This window comes from Falco peregrinus, chromosome 1 (assembly GCF_023634155.1).
Source record: "Falco peregrinus isolate bFalPer1 chromosome 1, bFalPer1.pri, whole genome shotgun sequence".
NCBI classification, from domain to species: Eukaryota; Metazoa; Chordata; class Aves; order Falconiformes; family Falconidae; genus Falco; species Falco peregrinus.
Window position 1 is genome coordinate 23,169,399 of NC_073721.1, and position 10,538 is coordinate 23,179,936.

The 10,538-nt window shown below is 45.8% G+C and overlaps 1 protein-coding gene across 3 annotated transcripts in view; it reads left to right on the forward strand.

The window, feature by feature from the left end:
* PTEN (phosphatase and tensin homolog) overlaps positions 1-10,538 on the forward strand; it is a 106,499-nt gene that overhangs the window by 78,010 nt on the left and 17,951 nt on the right. For all 3 annotated transcript variants that reach the window (XR_008745427.1, XR_008745428.1, XR_008745429.1), the window contains exon 10: positions 263-360. The gene's annotated coding sequence lies outside the window, so the exon portion shown is untranslated. The remainder of the gene's footprint in view (positions 1-262; positions 361-10,538) is intronic.

Sequence of the window (10,538 nt, forward strand, 5' to 3'; positions counted from 1 at the left end):
TGATATGTCCTGCTGTGCCTCAGGCTGTCTGCTTAAAATAAAGGCAGGGCTAAAAAGACGGACCATCTGGAAGCCTGGGCAGGAGGAGTGTGCCAGTGCAGTTTGACGTGGAAGAGCATCCTTTGGACATATTTTTGAACACTGGTCAATCCACTGAGGGCTTTTTTTTGTGTGTGTGTGTGTATGTTCAGTTGATGGCAACTTCTCAGAGGTTTTTGCTCTGTCTTCTAGTCCTGGTCACTTCCTTCCTCTTTCATTGCAGGCTGAAAGGGAATGCCAAGGCATGGTATTTCTCCCTAGAAGCAGCTTACCTTCTGCTGCTATGACTAGCACCAAAATCATCTCTGTGGAGAATGGAAGGTAAAGAAAATGCATTTTTTTTCTTGGGCTTAGGGTTTTATTTTGGTGTTGTTTCCCTGGCTGGTTTCCTCCATGACCAGGACAGTGGTCTGCATAGCTGGTTTCACTGTTGTGGTGAGTGCCAGTTGTGCTATCCCTCCTATGTTGGGGGTGATGGATGGTCTCACACTTGCTTTCCCTTCCCTCAGCTTTGCAGGGGTGGCTGTGTGCCCTGCCGTTGCAGCTGCTTTTCCTGAGCTTTTGGGCTGAAACTGCTGTCTGGATTGGGGATTCCTCTGGGTCAATGGTCACCAAACTTTTTTGATCATGCACCCCTATCTACAAAAGATTTTTGAGCATGCACCTCCAATGTGTGTGTATATAGTTTTACATACATGTTACTGAAATTCTAATATTTCTTCCTGCAACCCAGTGGATCATCTTGTGCATCCCACTTTGGAGATCAGTGCTCTAGACGATGAAAGCACAAAGGAAGCCAGAAGGCTGGTGGCACAGATCTCCTCTTTATCAGGGCATAGTAAGGTCTTTATCCTCTTCCCAGGTTTTTTTGAGAGGCCTGGTTCCTGTAACTCCAAAGTATGGAATGGGAAGTTTTTGATTTTTTGTTTTGTTTTGTTTTTTCAGGACTTATGCATTACTCAGCAGGCTTTGTTTCAGTGCTGCTTCTGACATGAGCAGAAATTTGCCCCCATTCCTGGGAAAAGGGGTGAGTCTCCAGCATATGCAGCATTCTTTTTAAGTTGTGTGCTCAGGATGTTCAAGTCCCGACCGTGCACATGGTGATGGATATCCAACTTAGCCCGCACATTGGACTTAGCCCATGCAAGGTGCTCTGTTGCTCATGGTTGAAGGACAGCTCAGGCTTAAGGATTTAGAACCTCATGGCCACAAGTGTCCTCAGGGTAAGTTAGCTCTTTTGTTTTAAGAAATATTGGGCAATCTATTTATTTATTTATATTTGGTGGAAATTTTCATGACACAAGCAAGATCAACTCAACTCCACCTCCTAAAAGAAACTCTCAGTGCTCCATGCAGCCTCCATGAGAAGATGATTCTTGGCTTTTTGGATGGTGGTGGAGAGGGACATTTGAAAGCTGGTGCAGTTTTTCAAAAAGGACAAGTGTAGGCACTTTTCGTCCTCTCAGCATGGCCCATGTAGAAAGCGTTGAAGGACTAAAGGACATCACAATGTCTGGACATTTGTGCCATTAACTGCTGTTGCTTTCATCAGCCATATGTACAGCTGCATTCTTTTTATAGTGCTGCATATGGCACTATCATAATTGAATTTTTCGTAATAATTGATCTGACCTGTATCATTCTGTTCGCTTTAGCAGAGCTAATTCAAACAGATTGAGATTAGGACTAAAAATATGGTCCTGTTAGCAGAAAACCATAAAGAGTCTGACTTCACAGTAATGACGATGCACAATCTGTTTTACCCAGTCAAGTTCGTACTTTTTATACGTAGCACGTGGTCAAGGCTGATACCAGTTTAGTTCCTGTTTGTGTCTTCCATAAGATGTGTTACGGGGGGAGCAGGTGGCTGTCTTTGTCCATGCTAGGATTGTCATTTCTTCCAGCAAGGCCAGCAGGTCTAGGATTTTGTGGTTGGTGACTCTGTCCATGTTGCATGGAAAACTTGCATGCAAGGGATTAAAGCTGCAATGTCCCATCGCTGGATGGTAGGATGCTAAAGGCTCTTGATTCATCTGCTTAGCTTTGCACGGCAAACTATGGAAATATCAAATGAGAAAAAACCTGGAATTCGTGAGCTGAGTCTAGCCTTGTATTTAGAGGAAAAACCCCACCTTCCATGGTCTCTGAATCTCCCTTTGCTGAAGCCAGAGTTTGGCCTTTTGGTTCAGACTTTCAAATGAATAAACAGCGGTGGCAGGCTGTGGACAACCGAGAACATTTGAAATTGTTCTACAAGATTAGGAAGCTGCAAAAATGAGCTGCAGCTACTTTTTCTCCCAGTGCTCTCAGCTGCAGCTGAGAATCTAGACCAGACTTTATTTTTGGCAAGGGGGAAAAAATAAATCTCCTTTGATACTGTGAAAAAAATGAAAGTAATTGTTGAGCCCTGTGCCTTGAGCAAGGATCTCTTCTGCTGTATGGCAGCAGCATTTTAAAGCTGAAATCCACTTGCTTTGATCGCTGAAGGGGGAAAAAAAAAAAAGAAGACATAAAAGGGATTTATTGTGAAATAATGGATTTGATCCCTAGTAATCCTTTCTTTGGGATTAAACTTGGAATATTATTTTTGTGATCTCTGGAATTAGACTATGCTGGCGTAACAAACCAAAGCATGTGAGTTTCACTGCAGGATGAGGTTGAGCTGTGAATAGAGCCGAGTGAATTACTTGCACAGAACAAAGCAGCTGATGAATTTACAGTTCTATTTTTGTTTATGCAAGGTCTACAGGCAAACATAAAAGACAACAGAAAACCCCCAAACCCAAGGCAGAAAAGACTCAGACCCTCTCTTCTTTGTAGTTGAAAGTACCCCCAAGCCACTGGGATCTCTGAGGACTATTGGTTAGAGCTTCTTTTCTGGGTATTTTCTGCTTATGGGAATTACAAGTTGTATCTGCTCCTGTTGGTGTGACCGTGGGCATGAGATGTTGGTGCAGGCTTGCTTGGTACACATACCTGTGTACTACGGCCACAGTGCTTTCCAGAGAGATTTGGCAAGCCCAGGTTTCTCTGCCTGGACATTCCCCGCATTCACAAGCCTTACATCTCTCAACATGTAGTTAATTGAGGCCAGTATGTGCTGAGAAGTCTTCCTGAGCAGTTTGTTTATGGGCATATTAAAACTAAGTAGCTACAAAATGTGCTGTGAAATCTTGGTATGTTACTTTGAGGTCCCAAATCTTTCACAGAAAGCTACTCCAGGAACTTCTCTCAGTTTCCCTGCTAAATTCCAGCTTTCCACACTTGAGGTGGGGCATAGATGGCTTTTAAACAGGCGGCAAGTTCTTCTGTGTTATGCTTTGAAATAGCTAATCTTTACCAAAAAAACCCAACCAACAACAAAAGCCCGCAACAAAAGCTGTGGGACAGAGAGCAAGCTATGGAAAAGGAAAAATATTCTTTGCCTGCCCTGTTCCTGGTTTTGCTGCTGGACTCGCAACCCCACTCCTGGTTGCAAAGGTCACTCCCACCATCAAACTTTGATCAGGCTCCCAACCTCACCCTAACCTTGGGAGCTGCCATCCTGGAGTGGCATAAAAACTGTGGGTGAAAAAGCAGCAAGGAAACAAGCCCTGGAAACCCCCTTGGGAGCAGGAGCCACATTGATCTGATGCCCTGTGCCAATTGCGTCTCCAGGGTCTTGGCAGTGATCTCTGGTCGTTACATGGCTGCGTTGCTCGCAGCCCCCCTTTTGGGAGCCATGGTGTGCCCAAGGCAAATGAGAATCATCCCAAGCATTACCTCTTCTGAAAAAGTGTTACCTCCTGAAAGTGTTGGGGGTAGGATTGCTATGCTGGCTCTCTGGGTCTGGGAAACTCAGGGAGTGCTTAGTTTCCCATCAAAACATCTGCTGCTAGCATGGGGATCCCTACCAAAAAAAAACCTTAAAGGATTTCTTGAAACTGGGCAAGTAATCCTCTAGGAAGCAGCCAGTGACTACAGCCTGTTTTCCAAAGGTGAAATGGTCTCATGTTTCTTTGGGGGGATAAAAAACATGTGTTAATCCTTTCCATTTTTGGTTCTGAGAGAGTGAGCTACCTTTCCTAGCAGCAATGTATATTGAAGGGTTACAAGTGGTGCATGGGGAGCTTGGAATAAATCCTGCTTGGCCAATGTTCAGGAGCTTTTCTTGAGTACACTGTGTCTGATTGTGGCTGCTGACAGCTTTGTACACAGTGTACTGCAGACACCACTCCAGTATAGCACCGTTGCATGCCACCTGGCAGAACCATGGGTGTAAACTACTGAAATTCAGACTGGCGTGAGACTTTCTCCCTTTGAAACCCTTAAAGAGCAGGAGGGATGACTCAAATGGCACAGCCTTCTGCTCTGGGGTAAGTGTGTTGGTGCAAGTGTCTTGTCTGCTGTTGTTTACGTAGAGTTGGTAGCTTTGCTTGTATATACTGCCGATGGGGGTGCTCAGCAGGACCCCTAAGCACCCGTTACAAGCCTTCCTGGTGCTCCAGACCTGTCTGTGCACTGCTCTGCTTTCATCTGTTCAGTTTGCAATGCCTGATGCTGCTTCCTTCCCTTTCAACCACATTGGGGAACATTACCCAGACTTCTCATTTTTCTACTGTAAAATTTTGCTGTTGAATATTCCCTGGCCCGCCCTTGTTCCCTGTGCCTTTTCCCCCTACCTCCCACGCATGCCCTTGGACAGAGTGCACCCTCAGCAACTTTGTGGACAATGCAGAACTAAGGGGAGTGGCTGACGTGCTGAAGAGCAGAGCGTCAGTCCAGAGGGACCTTGAGAAACGTGGGGATTCGGCCAACAGAAACTTCCTGAAGCTCAGCAGTGAGACGTGCAGAATCCTGCACTGGGGGTGGGAAAACCCCATTGCATAGATCCAGGCTGGAAACCAACTGGCTGAGCAGCTCTCCTGGAAGGGACTTAGGGGATGCTGCACTGAATGTGGCTTAAGGTGTGCTCTCACTGCAAAGAAGGTGAATCACATCCCGGGTTACCCTAGGTGCTGCAGGGGCAGGGGATTCAAGGATGTTGTTTTCCCCTCTATTCAGTGCCCGGGAGGTTGTATCTGGATACTGTGTCCAGTATTGGGCATCGCCCACACGGTTGGTGCTTGGAGTAGATCTATGGAACTCTCTGCCAGAAGAAGCTGAAGGTGCTGACAGTTCCCATGGGCTCAAGAAGAGAGAGGATGCAACCACTGAAGACAGATCTGCTGGGAATACATTCATGGAAGAAAAGCCTGCATGGAAAACCACTAATTATATTGATACCACCTCTAATTCAGTGAGCTGAGCTGAGCTAATTTGGTGAGCTGGAGCCCAGTAGAGCTTTCTATGGATGCATAGCTACATGCTTACAATATTCTTCAGTAATAAGTACCTGTTAGTGACTGCTGCTGAAGGCATGATAAGGGTACAGGTTTGAGCTGCAGCAATTGTTTTGTTCTTCTGCGTCTTTCTGGGAATCTCTTCTTCAGTGAGAAGGGTGGCAGGCAGATAGAAATGTGCCCAGGTTTGGAGAAAACTTTGAGGAGCTGTTGGAGATGGAGCCTGGGATAATGAGCAGGAAAATCAGCACAGAAGGTTTCTGCTCCATGCCCAGATCTCACACTTGGCAGGGCTGGGAGAAGAGCTGCTGTGAAGAACTTCCTTCAAGGTGTCTCCTGTTGGGTCTCCTTGGAAGTCAAACTCTAACTTGGTGGATGTGAATGTGATTTGATCTTCCTGGTCTCCTGGCTCGGTAGAGAAGTGTCTGTAGGCATTCTTGAGTTGGCTTAGTTGCCTGTTCTCTTGTGGTCCTGTGTTGGTTAAACCTACAACTTTCTGTGCTTTTCCCTCAAAGATGCCAGAGTGCAAAATGCACAAGCAGCCTTCCTGAAGCATCACCCTCTCTCTGGGGAATCCCTTTCTCTTTGGATGCCAGAGCCAGGTTCCTTCTTCTTGGCCTCCTCCCATACCTTGTGTTCCATTTCTGCAATGGCATATACTATCACTGGCAAAAACATAAACATGTCAGGGACAACATTTTTCTTTTGCGAAGCAGACCCAGTGCTTCTTCACAAAATTTGCTTCCTAACCTGATCAAGAGGCCTGCCACCAGCACCCCTTAAATTAGCATGCTCAGAGGAAAGGTTTTGGGAGACACCCTAGTGTGGCTGAAATCAGCAAGGGAAATGCACGCTGACTTTACTGGGAAAGCCTCTGTTGCCACAGTCATGTTGCACAGATCTTTCTGCCATCTGAATTTTCTTCAGAGACATGGATACCAACCCTGCAAACTGATCTTGTGACTAGAGGTGAGCGGACCCCAAAGCAGGAGGGGCTTGTTTGCAGGTCTCAGTGGAGGTCACAGAGAAAAAGCATTGAGTGCTTTCCTGACCATTTTTTTTTTTTCCTTTTTGGTAGCAAGTGGTGGTTCTCAAAGATAAATGCATCTTATTTATTTAGAGAATTCTTGTTTAAAAAAACCAAAAGGAATGGGAGGAAAAAGCAAACCACAAGTACTGCCTTTCAAATATCTGTGTTATCAAATATTTGGAAGTTTGGGACCTGAAAGTAAGGGATGGACCCACAAGCTTCGATCAGCAAACACAGCTTGACAAATGAACACACATGCTAAGAACTGAATAACTCCATGGCAGTGCCAAATTCCCCTTGTGCACTAACCTGTATTGTATCCAGAGATGTAGTTTGTTTTTCAACCTTCATTTAATTTCTAGATTTGGACTCTCTGATCCAAAATTCCCTATCAACAGAGTGCTGATGCTTGGGAAGTTTACTGGAGCTGATGAATTAGTAGCATAGCGCAGGCACTAGGGATTTGTGCCAATAAAAGTTACACCGTGTGACTAAGGATGAGCAGCTCATAGTTTGGGATGTCTGGAGTAAAGACCACACAGCACCTGCTTTTTTCCTGAGGGAGTTGCTCTCTGCAGGAAAGCAGAGCCCACCCTTGCCTTAACTCAGGCATTACTAGTAGAGGAAAAGCACACTCATTTGTGCTTTTGGGGAGGATCCCTCATTTGGGGAGGATCATATGGGCTTCATATTTTGGTGGTGAACTTCTTCAAGCTTCCCAGCCTGGCATCTCACTTTTCTAGTACATTTAGTTTAGTACATCTAGTATTTCCATGGAGGTTGTGTCTAGCATTGGACTGGTTCTAGTCTACACTCAAAGTGACTCACAGTTGACAACACAGTGATACAACAGATGTGACTTACAGTCCATGTGACCTTTGCATGAAGCAAAAGGGTACTATAATTAGAGAATCTGGGTCCCTACCTGGTAGAATGAGACAACAGTGCCATTTGGAAATCATGTTACGTTTTGCTTATGTTGTATGAATACCTGCACATGTAATTTTTAGGTAGCCAAGAAGAAGTTAGTCTAGGTACCAATATGTCAAGAGACAAAATATATGTACTTGCGCCCCTTAGCACACCACTGAGCACAGTCCTTCCATGTACGTAAGACCTAGAGAGGGGGCTGTCTGTCACGGTGGGTGCTGAATAATCACCCAGTGAGAGCATGCACAGGTGGAGGTCTGCAAAGTCGCTTGTAATGTCAGGTTTTGCACACTCAAGAGCAAACATATGGAAGACGAGTAAAGAAGGGCAGAATCTTGATGTCCATCGTGTGGGTATAAAAGACCATAGAAACAGTGGAAAAGCTGAGTCTGGGAAAACACCCTCTTGTTGTTGAGAAAAGCTTAGCAAAGAGATCTCCAGGTCAACAGTACTGCTTTCCTGAAATATAAGGGCAAAAAATCAAACTTCAGTTTGGCTTTTTAGCTTGACAGTGCATGCAGCAAAGCTCATGCAAGGGTAATGAGGATTCCCCTGCACCTCCCTGGGGACCTTGCTCCCCTGCCTGGGTGCCTCTTCTCTATTCCTGCCTGTGCCATGGTCAGGGCTATTCTCAAACCTCCCCAGACTTCCCATGGCCATACCAGCAATCCCAGCTCCCTCTCATCAGCTTGTGGGTCGGCTGCTCCAAGCCCTAAGTAGTTTGGTAGAAGATTATCTTCAGCAATCTGTCCGCCACCTCCATTTCTGCTCCACAGAATAAATATAGGACTCACCTAATGCAAAGATATACATTTCATTATGCCACCATTTACCAGTTCCAGGCCTACCAGCAAAAAGACATCTATGAGGTGCATGTGCATTTGGTTGCTTGATTTTTCTTGGAAGCAGAGGAGAATTTCCCCTTCCTGCAATGGAGCCTGTGCTGCCTACAGCTCAGGAGGTGAAACCTTTTTCATCCCATGGGCAGGGTAGGCTTCTGGTTATAGTTGTGCAAAACTCTCTGTACTGTTTCAGCAATAGCCCCTGCACCAGCTGCGGTGAGCTCTCAGGCTGGTATCTCATTTGCACATACCTGAGCTTTGATGCTTGCCAGCCATGCTAAATGTGGTTAGCTGCACAGAAACTCAGTGTTGTCTCTCAAATTTACTGTTTATCGCAAGTAAGATTTCAAGCACTTCCAGATAATTGTGGTTTCTGCCTGTCTAGGTGGCATTTCAGCTAATTTTGCTGTGTAGAAAGACATCATGTTTTGAAACTGGGTAGTTCTTGCTTGGCTTCTGATTTGTGGTTCTCAGAAACCCCTTTTGATTGCACCCTTTGCTCTGCACAACAGACACAATGTTGGGTGCCGTGCTTCGTGAGTCGCAGTTGGTGATTGCTGCTGGATCTGCCTGCTTTCCTCTCTTTCTGATTTAAGCATGTCCTTACAGGTGCTTCACTTACCTCTGAGCAGCCCCTGGCCCTCTCCTTTGGGGCTCCCTGAATGGAGAACTGATGTTCAACTGTTCCTTCTCAAGTTGTAAGCTGGTTTGAATCATGGAGTCATATACTTGTGTTTGGCTGGGCTCCAGGTACTGCCTCTATCCTGCCCGAAAGGCTAAAAATAAAACCAAAACGCCCCGAACACACAAGCAACAGTTGAGTATGAGCTCTTCTAGGGCCTTGTCAAACTTAGGAGCCACAGTCTGACATCCTAGGACACGTCCAAGGCAGTGAGAGTGACAGAATTCTTCAGGCCTGCGGTTTTGTCCCTGTACCACGTCCAGTGTATGGTTTCTAGCTGGTGAGATCTCAAAAACTCTCTCTAGTGTGAGGTCTCAAAACTTGTTTCTTTCTTTTGAAGAGCAGAGAAGATGCTGACCTGTGCTTCAGTCGAATGGCCATTGACTTCTCTTTCTTTGGAAGCATGGCATGCTATGCTATCAGCTCCCACAGGCTAGTTCCTTTCATTTGACTAAAATTTAGTCTGAGAGAGTTCCTTGCTCCATATTTACTCTGTAAGTAAGCCTGAGGTGGTAGTAAAGAGAGGAAGGAACAGACTGTGAGTTTGAGACCTGCTGTTGTAACTTGCTTTTCTGCTTCCCAGCAGATGTCCAAGTCACTTGGACGTCTGTGAGGAATTTCCATGTGCTCTCGCGTTCCTGGGGCCTTCACACTGGTGTCTCCAATTTTCTGGGGAGGAGATACTGAAGTACAGGAGAAAGGATTGGAAGTGGCCTTCAGTCAAAGTGAGTGTGGTTGAGATCCTGACACTAAATACTCTGGGTTGGAAGGAAGAATTTCAGTGCTATCAGGAGTACTGGATCTTAAAGTCACGGTGGAAGCATTTCACATGGTGCTCTGAAAAAGGCATAAGCTAAAGACCTCAACTGCTGAAACATTCACATCCCAAACACAGCGACCTCTGTTTGCTTTCCCTGGCAGAAGTGAACCAGCTGGCATTTGGTTCTCTGAATATCAGTTGTCTTTGCCATTAATTGCATTTACAGCTTGTTTATCCTGCCAAACATCCAGTTTGTAGAAAGATTTGGTGGAGGGGTAGTGGGAAGAAGGCACTCAACTTGATAGACACAAGAAGACTTTTTTTTGGTTGGGGAAAAATTAGAACATCTCCTTGCCCTTCCTCCAACCATCTTTTCCCAATGGGGTTTCTTCCTGCTCCTCTCCTTGTGTGCTTTGACTTCAGTGCATGAAAAGTGATCCTTTATACCTTCCTAAAGCTTCCTCAGAGCACGGCTGTAAGTTTGACTCTGTATCACCATAAGCAATCACCCCTGAACTCAGGGAAAGACCAGACTCTCCTGTCCCTCATCCAGCGGATACTTACCATGTGGGTTAGGCAACCGCAACAGATCAGGCAATCCCCTTGGAGTCCAGCTGTATGTGCAGGCTTGGGGATGAGGGCTTGCACCTGGAGCTCTTCCCCACTGTTGGTGTGATGCCAGTTTTGAAGCTAGCCCTAGCCTGAAGGAAAGGGCTGGGTGCCAGAGTTTTGCCAGCAGAGCACAAGCTGTCTGCTAGGGCTAAACTTTGAGACCCTTTTTGTGCGTGTAGGGTAGGCTCACTTCTTCCTGACAGCAGTGGAGAGGTGCTGGTGGGAATACCTATACTTTCAGAACTGTATGTGTTTGGGCTACTTGTGGGCACACCCTTGCTGAAACCAACCTGCCTTTTGTGGTTTTAGCTCTTGCAAAATA